Source organism: Gallinula chloropus (assembly GCF_964237585.1).
Source record: "Gallinula chloropus genome assembly, chromosome: 21".
In the NCBI taxonomy this organism is placed as follows: domain Eukaryota; kingdom Metazoa; phylum Chordata; class Aves; order Gruiformes; family Rallidae; genus Gallinula; species Gallinula chloropus.
The window spans coordinates 4,716,801-4,730,684 of NC_140106.1; the positions used below are offsets into that span (position 1 = coordinate 4,716,801).

General features: G+C 53.0%; 1 pseudogene across 1 annotated transcript in view; it reads right to left on the minus strand.

The window, feature by feature from the left end:
- Positions 1-13,620, minus strand: part of LOC311199751 (tubulin polyglutamylase TTLL13-like) — a 138,294-nt pseudogene extending 124,674 nt beyond the window's left edge. Inside the window, exons 1-3 of the transcript in view lie at positions 13,514-13,620; positions 8,730-8,770; positions 8,056-8,174 (exon numbers count right to left, since the gene is read on the minus strand). The product of the transcript in view is annotated as a tubulin polyglutamylase TTLL13-like (transcript). The remainder of the gene's footprint in view (positions 1-8,055; positions 8,175-8,729; positions 8,771-13,513) is intronic.
- Positions 13,621-13,884: the final 264 nt, after the last annotated feature.

A 13,884-nucleotide genomic window follows, 5' to 3' on the forward strand; every position in this document is an offset into this window, starting at 1 on the left:
GCTCCCACATCTTGTGGCCTTGCTGCGTGATACACAAGAATATGCTGACCAATTGACCCTTCTGTTCTCACCAAGACGGCGTGGGGCCTGGTCTTACTGAGCTACACAGGGGACTGCTTGAACAACTGCTCCAGAGGCTCATGGCCTTGCTTCTCAAGCCATTCTGCCACAATTCCCCCTTTTTCTTTTTGTACAATCACCACCTGGTTAGTTGCCTTTTCAATTCCTCTTATAATACATCTATATGCTATGTGTACTATTATAACTACAATTATAATGATTAAAAGCCAACGATAATATACAGCTTAAGCAACAAAGCCTTACTACAATAGCAATAAGTAACAGTATGAATCTCTTTGTGGATGGACTGGGAATGGTCATTCATGCCCTCAAAATCTTCACAACCGTGGCCGTGTGCGAGCAGCAAAAAATCAATAGCAGCTCTGTTCTGCAAAGCAGCGTGTCACACACTGTCTACATCAGTAAGCAGGCCTCTGAGAGAAAGAGATGTAGCATTGGTTTGTTTACTCAGCCAACCGCCAGAGTTTGTTAGTTTCTTTAAGGCAGCAGCAGCTGCTACCCCAGGGGCCAGTGCTGATTTACCAGGGTCAAAGTTTTGCACTCAACTCCGATCAATATGGTCAGTGAGCTCCTTCACTGAAACACACACAGAGCTTCTATAAGTTTCCATATCAGTATACAAGTTACATTACATTGCTATTGGTTAGATGCTCTGTTCATGTGTCTCACTACTGCTAAGAATTGGTTGAGGCTGCACAGTCACTTTGTTGCCCTTTAAGGTAATGGGCTAATTTTCTTGCAGTTTGTTACCTTATGGAGTTTCTGACAAGCTCCTGTTCTCAGACATCTGCTCTCCTGTTGACAGGTCTCTGTTGGCTTCCACAGGTCTGATACATGGGGGTGAGAAATAAATCTGGATGGGCCAAAACCACCATTCCTCTCAAACTGCATTACTACAATTCCCCCTTCTTGTTTATGGACCAGCCAGATTTTTGTGAAGAGCATTATCCATCCTGCCAGAGAAACACTGTGACATACACGGCAAAAACAATACTCAGGGAAAAATAACTGACGAACACAGAAGCCCTTGTTTAACTAAATCTAAAAAACCATCCCTTAAACAGAAAGCCATACTATAAAACGTGGCAAGCTAAAAACTGCTAGTTGGCTACACATACTGCTCACACCAAAGTGATTAATTAGTACTCATAACGAGTTTTGAGAAGCATATCTTACAGTTAATCATTGTTAGTTTACCTTTGATGTCTACAAGTTATCTGCACACCTGCTGTGTTTTGGCCATCTTATTATGGCTGGTTAACGACATGTTCACTGACTTCCAAATACTTTCCTACAACTCCTTCTTGGGTTGAGGCAGTGTGTACCTCTGCCTTCAAGGTCACTATGTTTGAGAATGTAATTACCAAATACCTCTCAGCATGAGTAATTTTCCTGTCTTATGGGAATTCAAGGATATTGTCTTCTGTGAGGAGAGCCAGGCCGCCGGCAGGCCCACTGACCTCCTTGCCAATTTTTTCCCTTTTAGTAACTGTGTTACAAGAACTGCTTTTTGAAGTCTCTGCAAGGGCCCTTTGCAGAAAGCTCAATGAACATGGCAGTAAATGTAAGACAAGTACCATAATTACCAAATCCAATAATCCAGATTTGACCATCGACAATATCCATCCTGAAATTCCCCAGTCATGAAACCAACTGTAAGTGCCTTGATACCTTTGCTGTTGCATTTGTTTGCTTTGCCAATCAGGAGCGTCAGAAGTGCAGATAACAGCAGCCCTGCGTTTTCCTGCAGGCACCGATTGCAGTCTGTGACCTTAGGCTGTGCAGAAATCACTATTTCCCTAATTTTCATTTAGCACAAACACATGCATTTTTCAAAGACTGTCAGATCATTCAAAATATCCCACAGCAAAGTTCATAGTCCACTGTGGCTGCAGTTGGAACACTTGACTTCAGTCACTGGGATCAGGATCTCGTCCTGGTTCATGCAAGCTTGAGTTCTTCTGGATCCACAGCTTTATCCGCTTGGCTCCCGTATCTGTAATGACACAGGCAGATCTCCTTCCCAAGTTAGTACCTGTAACTTCGTTCTTAATAACACCTGACATTGACTTTTCTTTCTCTTTTTTCCTCTTTTTTTTTTTCTTCAAACCTTCTTTTAAACCTACTTCATGGTTCACCATTGGAGGTACCAAACTGTTCTGTGAGAGACATAACTAGTTCAAAACATAAAGAGCTTTGTGAGAGTTTGATTCATATGTTCTACCATGGCTTTGCCTGTAGGTAAATGTGGTGCCCCTGTAACACAGGCAATGTTTGTGCTATATATTCTGAGCTGTTGTCCAGTTTGAATTAATGGGGTAGTCTAATGCTGCTGTAACAGATCACACTTACTGGATTCCCCCATTTGTGCAGTAGCTCACACTGCCAGAAAACACAGGAAACTAATCCCTTGCACTGTTAACTCATGAATCAAACTTTCAATGTCCAATTTTTTTCTGTAATCAAATTCTCATCCATGTAATGATAAAAGATTAGATCAGGATGTGTTTTTGATACTGGAGCAAGTGTCCAGGCTACATAAGCCTGGCACACAGGTGGTGAACTTTTGTGCCTTGTGGAAGCAAGACCAAATAATACCTTTTGAAAAAAAAACCCCAATGTCTTAAAATTTTTGCATGGTCCACAAACTTGCGGAAGGCTTTATATACCCCGTAGTCAGTTGCTCCTGTATTAAAGGTTGCAAATGGGAATTTTTTTTTTCCAAGTAAGTAGCTAGTAATCAGCCCAAACGGGGATTTTCTGTTTTCCAGGTTAAATTTCTGAAGTAAGCTCCCCAGCTTCAATGCTCGCTATCAAACATCCTTTTGCTCAGTAAGCAGCTGTGCTCTCAGTGGATAAACGCATCTCTGAACCCGCAGCACATACAAACAAACCCTGCAAAGCAAGTCATCAAAGAAACGACATTGCAAGACGCCAGTTGTCACATCCAGTCCGTATGGGGGGGTGGGGGGGGGGCAGTTCTCCCACCTCTACGGCAATTCTGCCAAGGCACTGGGCTGCGGGGCACTGGGCTGCGGGGCATGCTCTCACTGGTCTCGGCTGCTGCCCGCAGTGCCCTTCTCCCTCCGCTGTGAGCCACATGGCTCATGGCCTTGCTTCTCAAGCCATTCTGCAACAGGGAGCTGCTCAGCTCCCGAGCCAGGCCGCCCCACTGCAGCCATGCTCCTGCGTCCCACAGCGCAGCCGGCTGTGGCCAGGAGAGTCTGGACCATGAAAAGGAGGGGTCTGGCCTTCAGAACAGGACTTTGGGTGCTGACAGTGGAACTCTAGAATTGAAAAGGTGGCTTTCCACCCTGAAACTGGGTTTGGAGCCCTGAAGAGACGCATTCCAACCTTGAAAAGTGGCCTGGAAACCCCGAGCACCCGGGGCAGAACTGTCCCCACCAGACCAGGGGCTGCCCAGCCCTCTCCCCTCCACCCCGGCCTCAATTCTGGACGCTCATGTACAGAATTGTTCCTCCGGGTGCGGGTGGCAGGAGAAACACAAACCCTGTGGATCCCAAAGTTTTCAATCAGTACTGCATAGAAGGCTCCGTATGGTTTGGGATGGCCTTGTGTTGTGCCACCTGTCTGTGGAGGGAGAGGCACAAGTGGGTTGATGGGGGCAGGTGGGGGGCAAGTGGTGTCCAAACCTCTGTATTCCGTGGGTGCTGTTAGCCATGAAGCACTCAGAGGCAGGGTAGTGTGGGAAATGGAGGAGCGGCCCTGGAACGGAGACACAGTTAGAGTTCTTGGAGGAAAGCCCTGAAAGCAAGAGAAAAAGCAGGAAAGCAGGAGTTGGAGGGTCTTGTAGATATAAATTTGAGTGTTATTGAGCAGGGAGGTGCCATGGTGTGCTTTGTAATGTTAGATAAGGTGCAGACAGAAAGACCCCAGCACAGCAGGAGTCTGACAGGGTAGGACAACCTTTTGTATAACAAAGTTGCGGTTCTCCTGGACTGAAAAGTGCTGAAACCTGATTGCAGGCTGCTGCCTCAGCCATGCAGAGAGGATAAAAGTCTGCTCCATTGTTACAAAAGATCAGTAAGCCACAGGGCAGAGAAAGAGAGGAGCCAGGCTGTCCCAGCTGCACCCCAACTCCCGTTTGTCTCTGAGAGGAGACGAGCAAGCGGCAGGCAAGCAGAGCCCAAGATGAGCCAGAGGGTGCCGAGCACCCTGTTTTCTGCACAGACCCCTCTGTGCCCACAGCTCCACATGCAGCTGAGTGCCTGTGTCCCACAATGTGGATGCAATTGAAGCCCACCCTGTACCCCCCAACACTGCAGCCGGGACACATCCTAAGAAACCTCCTGTCTCCAGAGGTACAAGACCTCCCGGTCCAAAACCAGCAGCTACACCTCGCTGTTCGTCTGCCAGACAACGGACCCCAGCCCCTCTGAGAAGTGGCAGCAACAACAATAGCCATCTCCTCTACCTGGAAAAGACGCCTGGCAGCCATGGAGCACCAGGGCTGGACCGGCTCAGCCGATGTTCAAGGCATGGGACCGGCCTCCTAAATAGGGATCCTGAAACCAAGTGTTAGGGCCACGAAAAGGTGGGTTTGGACACTCAAGATACAGTTGAGACCGTAAAAATGATGCTTTGGGCAATCAAAGTGATATTATGAAGCTAGAAAATGAGGATTGGGACACCAAGAAATCCTCTTTGGAGGACAGAACCTCCCACCAAGGTCCCGAAGCTTTGGGGTGGACGGCCTGGCTTCTCTCATCACGTACGGGAAGCACCGCTCGCAGCGCGGCTGAATGTGGCCCAAGAGGACATTTTACCTCACGTTCTGATTTATACAGATGCCACCACTGATTGCAATAGTTAATCAGGGTCTTCCCGTCTTCTGTTCCTCCTGACCCTACAATATCTTTCCAATGGGCCAAAATACACCCCAGGGGGCTCTTTTTCAATATCCCTCCCCCCTGTTTTGACCCACCTTGGGTGGGTTCTAAAGGAGTGTTTTCCCTGCAATGAATATACCTAAACTGAATGTAAATTCACATAAGTTCAAATAAAATGCCTGTATAAACCTGTATAAATGGGCAAAGACTTATTCTTGCACCTGAATGAGAGATTCAAAGATTTTTTACACTCTAGATTTCCACAAATCAGTTGCTTCAGCTGACATGAGCTAAAAACGTTCTCCCACTCAGACCAGTTGTCAACAATCAGTCAGGTATTTATTACACCCAGTCACACATATACATAAGAATTCTGAGAAGGGGCTGGGTTATTCAAAGCAGTGCTGAGAAATCATCACCATCAGTCTCCTCCCTCTGGGGCAGGCACGCTGCTATGTGGTGGTGGTCTTTTGGGGTCTTCTGGAGAAAGGCTCATAGTCTTCCTTGCAGTCTGTTCTTCACTTTGGTGCAGACTGCTGAGTTATAGACACAGGGTCAGTTTAAAATGCTCCCTCCTTGAATAATCGCACTGTTTGTTTGCTTGTCATGTTTGATCTCCTTTGGGTTTCGTGTTACGAAGATGCCTTTTCCCTGGCAGCCACCGTGAGGCTGCAGATGAAAGTTCTGGTTTTCCTCTTGTGTCTGTAGGATTGAAATCCCCATAGCTGTGGGAGGAAGCGGGGACTGTTCAGAGCAGCAAAACCCCTCATCCCCTGAGCTCGCCCGTAACAGAGGACAAATGAGGAAACGTGAGAGACTTTCATTTACAATGAGCTACAGGACACCAACAGAAACAGCTCATAGACACACCTGAAATACCTTCTGGGAGGAGGTGGAAGAGGTACAGAGGGTGCAAAGAATGAGAAAGAAGCAAGCTGCATGCCATGAAAGCCAACAGACGTGCCTTTTCTACTGGGTTCCTGGTGCTGCTGGGGTCGATGTACCTCATGGTGGCAAAGCGGGCCAGACCCTCCTTGTAGATAAAAATCCTCAGTGGGTCACAAGAGGTGACCAGCACATAAAAACGAAGGTCAAATTTGAAGCCATCAATGAGGAAAGGCTGTGAGAACACAAGGCAGGAGGGACATGAGAAAAGCAAAGGCTGCGAGGCGGCTGCTGGCTGCCCTGCACGAGGCTGGCTGCTCTGTCTCACTGCTTGTGCCGCTCCCTGGCACCTCAGCAGCGAGGAGAAAGGCAAGCTTTCGCCAGGCCTTTGCTGAGCTGTGGCCACCTCTGTGCCCCTGGCAGGTCCAGGAAGGTGCAGGGAGAGGACACAAGGAGGATGTGGGATGCTGGAGGAGCTGCGAGGTTGCACACCCCCAGCTCTAATTTGAGATCGTCCCCGTTACCTTAGAGATGTACTGCTGACAGATCATACGCTTGTCGTGTTTGATCAACTTTGGGTTATGTGTTATGAAGATGCTTTTTCCCTGGCAGCCACTGGGAGGCTTGCAGATGAACGTTCCGGTTTTCCTCTTGTCTGTAGACCTGGAAATCTCCATAGCTGTGGGAAGAAGCGGGGCTGTTCAGATCTGCAAACACCCCCATCCCCTGAGCTCGCCCGTGATAGAGGGCAAGTTTTCCTGGCCCCAGGAAACAGCCCCAAGAACACTCAGAGGCCTGCAAAAAGATGCTCTTGCAGATGTTGTGGCCATGGAGCAGGTGATGGGAGCCCTGATTCTAGGTTTTCAGGCAACGGCCAGAGTAAAATCTGCCTAGGAATGGGCATCTTGGCCCCTTGCCATGAAACCGGGTGCTCCTGGGCCACATTCAGCCGCGCTGCGAGCACTGCTCGCCCGTACGTGAGGACAGAAGCCAGGCCGTGCGCCCCAAAGCTTCGGGTCCTTGGTGGGAGTTTCCATCCCACTGTGCCCAGAATTCTGCTCAGCGGAGTGACCCGCGCTCTCCCACCACCCTCTGGCCTCAGCGTGGTCTGCTGCAGCACTGGCAGAGACACAGGGGCCATCGCCATCAGTGGGGTGTATCCGCTTCGTGCCCCTGTCCCGTGCCCTTCCCGGGCAAGCAATGGGCACTGCCCCGTCCCCCGGGAGACGAGAGCCTGCCACGCCGCCCCGCCACTGCCGCCTCTCCTGCTCGCTCCGAGCTGCAGAGACACCTTCCAGCCAAAAGCCGATTCACACTCCTCCCTCGCCCACTGCCCTTGGCATTCCGGGTGGGTGCCCCTCCCCAGCTTTAGCCCCTCTGCACTCTGCCTGCAAGGCACACGGCCTGAAGCCAGAGACGTGTGCCGACACACCGCTCAGTCACAGGGAGGGATCCCAAGTGTGAGAGACCCCCCCAGCCCACCACAGAGAGGTTCCCGCTGCCTCATTTCCTATCCCTGCTCTCAGCTGCTTTAATGCCCATCACTCACTCAGCTGGCAGGCACCAAGTGCGGGGGAATATCTTGTACTCCTCGGGGAAGAGCTTGAGCATGCGGTTCAGGTTGCGCGCTAACAAGTCCTTCTGGCAGATCTCCATCATGCCTGGGAAGTGGTTGATTTTCTGAAAGAGGAGTAGAGGGAAAAGACAGTCAGCAAAGGGACAGCAGGGATCCTCCCCCAGAGCTGAGGAAAGCTGGCGTACATGGAAACCAGTGGGCAGAATGGGAAGCTGGGCTCTGAAGCGGTGCCCTTGACTGCCTGCTAAGGGATTATTCTGCAGCAGCTTCAGCTGAAATTCAGCAGCAGGACTGATCATCTCCTTCCCTCTAAGCCCTGCTGCCTGCCCTCCCCAGCAGATCACAGCTCCTAGAAGGCGGCTGCTTCTCATTCAAGACCCATTGAATCCATGCCGTGTGAAAGGGGCTGGCAGCTTTCCCATTCGCGCTACTGACTGCCCCAGTGTCGCTGATGGCACCGTACCAGCGACGCAGCAGAAGCAAAGGCTCATGAGCGTGCATCCTCTGGAACCCAAGCAGACAAGGGCCATGGGTGATCCTTTGGACTCTTCTGTTTCCTGATGCAACATGTGGTTCCACTACGTCCCCCGCGCATCCCGCCTCCCTCCCCCCCCCCACCCCTTCCTGAGCTCCTTCTGCAGCTCTTGAAAGGGGGGTACTTACCTGAAACCGTTTCATTTTCCTGATGTGCTCCAGAGAGACTGAGTTGTCCACCCAACACACCGTCCACTCCTCGGTTTCTCCCGCTTCTCTAAGCCCGCAGCACTGTGCTGCCCGCCGCACTGGACCAAACAGAGCAGGTGACAAAGGGGCCAGGCAGAGGGGCCCCGGGACTGCAACACCTCCAGTGTAACCAGGGACATGGGGGGGGACAAAACACTCCAGCCTGTGCTTCCACCCACAGATGCAAAGTACCGGCAGAACCCTTCAGGAGGTGACAGAAAAGCTTTACGCAGCTAAACACAGCCCAGACCTTGGCTGCCAGTATTCCGGGAGCTCTCAGCCCCCTGAGTCCACATGACTCAGGGTCCCAGAGCACCATGTGCAGGCCAGAGCTGCCCCATCATTCCTCCAGCACAGGTACCAGTCTGACATCCGAACTGCCCCTCACTAAACCCCTCTCACCCCCTTTAGCAGCTGGACGGCAAAGACAGGCAGACGGGGGGCGGGGGGCGGGGGGCTTGCACCGCCATTGCGGTGTCGCTCCTTCCTTTGCACAGGGCTCCACGGGGCTTGTGAGCAATAAAGGCACGAAGTGACAACGAGCGTGCCGCGGGCATTGGGCACCAGCGCTCATCCCTGGCTGAAAAGGACACGCTGCGACACCTTGGGCTTACCACTCTCATACTTGCAGCTGGTCAGGTTGATGGAGGGAACACTGGAATGGAAAGAGACAAGAGAGCAGTCGGTGCTCCTGCAAACTAGTGGGCAGAATGGGAAGCTGTAAAGCGGTAGCCTTGACCGCCTTCTGAGGGACCAGATCATGTTCCAGCAGGACAATTATGTGTCCAGTTACAGACACGGCCTCCCAGGCAGCCACGATCTCTGCAAAGCCAGGGAAAGAGGCGTCAGACACACAGCTCCTCAGCAAGCTCCTTGCCCAGGGTGGCAAATGCCAGTGGATAACCAGTCCTGAAAAGCACCACGGTCACAGTCATTGAGGAAACCACCAAACCACCGCCCCAGCATGCCAGTGCTCCTGAGGGGAGGGAGACTGAGGCTTCCCCATCCTGCCCCTCATCTCTTGGACCTTTTACTGGGCATCATGGCTGGCTCTGCCCAGCACTGGGTTGGCCGGCAGAGGCAGGAGCAGCTCTCTTAAATGCCACTGATGTGTCTCCTGGTGCAGGCAGCTGCTGAGGCTGGTAGTGCTACAAAGATGATTATGGGCCTGCAGCATCTCCCCTATGAGGAGTGGCTGAATAAGCTGGGGCTGTTCAGTCTTGAGAAGACTAAGGGGAGGATCCAATTAATGTCTGTAAGTGTCTTAAGCATGGAATCCAGGGAAAATTAGCAAGCCCCTTTCAGTGGTCTGTGGAGACAGAACAAGGGGCAATGGCTGCAAGTTGGAGCAGAGGAAGTTCCGCAGCAACATACAGAAGAACTTTTTCACAGTGAGGGTGACAGAGCCCTGGGACAGGCTGCCCAGGGAGGTGGTGGAGTCTCCTTCTCTGGACATATTCAAGACCAATCTGGACGCCTCTCTCTGCAATATGTGCTAGGGAGCTGATTTGTCAGGGGGGTTGGACCTGATGATCTCTCGAGGTCCCTTCCAACCCCTTCAATTCTGCGATTCTGTGATTCTGTTATACGGAAATAAATGCCAAAGCCTGCAGCTGTTGGTCAGGAGTCTGTTGTCACACCCCAAACGTGTACCCTGCGTGGGCTGCCTCAGGCCCTTGAGGGAGGATGGGGCGATGGGAGTGGGGTGGTCTCCCTTCATCTCAGGGCTGGATGGTGCTGGGCCACTCCTACAACATGTGGCTGGCTGCATTGGATGGGCATTGAGGCCGAGCAGCTTTTCAAGGTACAAGTGACAGCGGCTGCTGCAGTTGGCTCCGGCTCCCAGAAGAGTTGGGATCGGTTGTCCGTCTGTCCAGCAGCGAGGTGCAGCTGTCGGTGTGGGACCAGGCTCCTGAAACTGCAGCCAGGTGCCTGTGGAGACAGGAGGCTGACAAGGCCCCAAAATGTCTGTGGTGCTGGGTGCTGCAGGGTGCCGTTCAGCACCGGCTGCACTGTGGGACGCAGGCACTTGGCTGCACGTGGAGTTGTGTCCCCTCTTTGGAGGGCCACAGGTCCTTCTTGCCTGTCAAACCACCCCAGAGGGATGCAGGCTGTCACCCAGGGCCCTTCTGCAGGCCTCTCCCAAGGGCTGCTCTCTGCCCTCGTCACCCAGAAAGGCCCAGTAGCTGGTGCTTGCCCAGCTCTCTGGTCTGCCCAGGTCTCTCCTTGAGGTCTAAAAGCCTCATTTTGGGGGTCCAAGGCCTTATGGAAAAGTTCCAAGCCGCACTTTTAAGGTGACAGGACTCCCCTCCATAGGAGCCCAGACCATCCCTTTGAAGCCCTTCGAGCCTGCTTTTGAAGGCCCCCCCACCGCCTCCACATGAGAGTACAGAGCCTCCTTCTCTGGCTCCAGAGTGTTGCTTTTAGGAACCATAGCCCAGTTTAGAAGATTCAGCACAGAGTTTTGTGTGCCCAAAGCCTGGTTTTAGGGTGCAAACTCCTCATTCAGGGAAAAAGGCCTCATTTGTTTCCTGCTCAAAGCCCTGTTTTCAGCCTTCAAAGGCCCAGTTTTAGGCAGCAACACATCGCCTGAGGGCGCCAAACCCGTTTGCAGGGTAAAGCCACATTTTCATTCCTAGAGCTCCACTGTCAGCACCTAAAGTCCTGTTCTGAAGGCCAAACCCCTGCTTTAGAGGGTCCAGACTCTCCAGGCCACAGCCGGCTGCATTGTGCGATGGCCGTCATGTTGCCATCTGCAAACCCCTGCGCTACGGGAGCTTCCTGGGCAGCAGAGCTTGTGCCAGAATGGCAGCAGCTGCCTGGGGCAGTGCTTTTCTGAGTGCTGGAATGCACACTGCCAACACGTTTTCATTACCATTTTGGCAAGGCAATGCCGTGGATCAGTTCCTCACATTCAGCCGCGCTTCGAGCACTGCTTGGCCGTACGTGATGAGAGGAGCCAGGCCATATGTTGTTGTAGGACAGACACGACTCACCATTCAGTGATCAGTGCAGTTTAATATGCTCCAGACACTTTATTACACTCCAGCCAAATCCCTGGCCCGCCCTACCACACACTTTCCGATGAAGTCGGTCGGCCACTCAGACCCCACAGCCCACAGGACTGGGGGAGTGGAGCAGCTCTCGGGATTCGAGATGCTCTTACAGGTCAAGGAAGCCTTGGGTTCAGGGCACTCCCTGCTGTTGGAGAGGGTGTCCAGGGAATGGACAGGGACACCCTCCAGTCCTGCTTAGACTACAGCAGCTCGCCTGGTACTTGAGTGAACCCAGGTGGCCCTTCTGAAGCAGATCAGCTCTGTTCAGCCCACTGCCCCTTGCTGCGCAGCATCCCCCAGACCAGCCAGCTCTCAGCTCTCCACTGCTTCCAGACTTGCTTCAGCCCAGCAGGAGATTCCCCCTCACCTCCAGCAGACATGGCTTCAACTTTCTGTCCAGTAAAAAGTCGAAGCCCAGGATCTGAAAGCACCAACTGCCAGTCACGTGATGAGGAAAGCAACTGTGGTACTGGTGCTTCACAATGGGGTGAGCTGAAATCAGCGTCTTGATAACAAGATCTTCAATATCTTCCCAGAGCCTGGCCATTCTGAGGTTGTTTTCTCTCATCCAGACATACAGGGTGGACAGTTTCCTGTGTGCAGGACAGAAGACACTAAGAGCTGCCCTTTGATACCACGATCGCCCTGAGAAAGGCCCTGGCAAACAGGGATCCCAAAGGCAGCCTCCCTGCAGGTCGTGCTCCAGGCATTGCAGCATCCACACCAGACAGTACCTCTTGCTGCCTTTCACGTCATCTCAGGCAGTTTTCACTGCGTCTGTTGATGGCATAATTGGTCACATGAATGCAGGTGTCATCCTGAGAGAGGAAATGTGAGTGCTGCTGGGGTCAATGTACCTCATGGTGGCAAAGCGGGCCAGACCCTCCTTGTAGATAAAAATCCTCAGTGGGTCACAAGAGGTGACCAGCACATAAAAACGAAGGTCAAATCTGAAGCCATCAATGAGGAAAGGATGTGAGAAAAAAAGGCAGGAGGGACGTGAGAAAAGCAAAGGCTGCGAGGCGGCTGCTGGCTGCCCTGCACGAGGCTGGCTGCTCTGTCTCACTGCTTGTGCCGCTCCCCGGCACCTCAGCAGCGAGGAGAAAGGCAAGCTTTCGCCAGGCCTTTGCTGAGCTGCGGCCACCTCTGTGCCCCTGGCAGGTCCAGGAAGGTGCAGGGAGAGGACACAAGGAGGATGTGGGATGCTGGAGGAGCTGCGAGGTTGCACACTCCCAGCTCTAATTTGAGATCATCCCTCTTAACTTAGAGATGTGCTGCTGACAGATCATACGCTTGTCGTGTTTGATGTCCTTTGGGTTTTGTGTTATGAAGATGCCTTTTCCCTGGCAGCCACTGGGAGGCTTGCAGATGAACGTTCCGGTTTTCCTCTTGTCTCTGTAGGCCTGGAAATCTCCATAGCTGTGGGAGGAAGCAGGAGCTGTTCAGAGCTGCAAAAAACCCCCATCCCCTGAGCTCACCCGTAACAGAGGGCAAGTTTTCCTGGCCCCAGGAAACAGCCCCAAGAACACTCAGAGGCCTGCAAAGAGATGCTCTTTCAGCAAAGATGCTTTTGGTCAGGAATGGGGAAAATCCTGCTGAGCGGGAGGAGGGTGTGGCCATGGAGCAGGTGAGGAGAGCTCTGATTCTAGGTTTTCAGGCAACGGCCAGAGTAAAATCTGCCTAGGAATGGGCATCTTGGCCCCTTGCCACGACACCGGGTGCTCCTGGGCCACATTCAGCCGCGCTGCGAGCACTGCTCGCCCGTACGTGAGGACAGAAGCCAGGCCGTGTGCCCCAAAGCTTCGGGACCTTGGTGGGAGTTTCCATCCCACTGTGCCCAGAATTCTGCTCAGCGGAGTGACCCGCGCTCTCCCACCACCCTCTGGCCTCAGCGTGCTCTGCTGCAGCACTGGCAGAGACACAGGGGCCATCGCCATCGGTGGGGTGTATCCGCCTCGTGCCCCTGTCCCGTGCCCTTCCCGGGCAAGCAATGGGCACTGCCCCAGCCCCCGGGAGACGAGAGCCTGCCCCGCCGCCCCGCCACTGCCGCCTCTCCTGCTCGCTCCGAGCTGCAGAGACACCTTCCAGCCAAAAGCCGATTCACACTCCTCCCTCGCCCACTGCCCTTTGGCATTCCGGGTGGGTGCCCCTCCCCAGCTTTAGCCCCTCTGCACTCTGCCTGCAAGGCACACGGCCTGAAGCCAGAGACGTGTGCCGACACACCGCTCAGTCACAGGGAGGGATCCCAAGTGTGAGAGAGGCCACCCCAGCCCACCACAGAGAGGTTCCCGCTGCCTCATTTCCTATCCCTGCTCTCAGCTGCTTTAATGCCCATCACTCACTCAGCTGGCAGGCACCAAGTGCGGGGGAATATCTTGTACTCCTCGGGGAAGAGCTTGAGCATGCGGTTCAGGTTGCGCGCTAACGAGTCCTTCCGGCAGATCTCCATCATGCCTGGGAAGTGGTTGATTTTCTGAAAGAGGTGCAGAGGGAAAAGACAGTCAGCAAAGGGACAGCAGGGATCCTCCCCCAGAGCTGAGGAAAGCCGGCACACACGGAAACCAGCGGGTAGAATGGGAAGCTGGGCTCTGAAGCGGTGACCTTGACCGCCTGCTAAGGGATTATTCTGCAGCAGCTTCAGCTGAACTTCAGCAGCAGGACTGATCTGCTCCTTCCCTCTAAGCCCTGATGCCTGCCCTCCCCAGCAGATCAC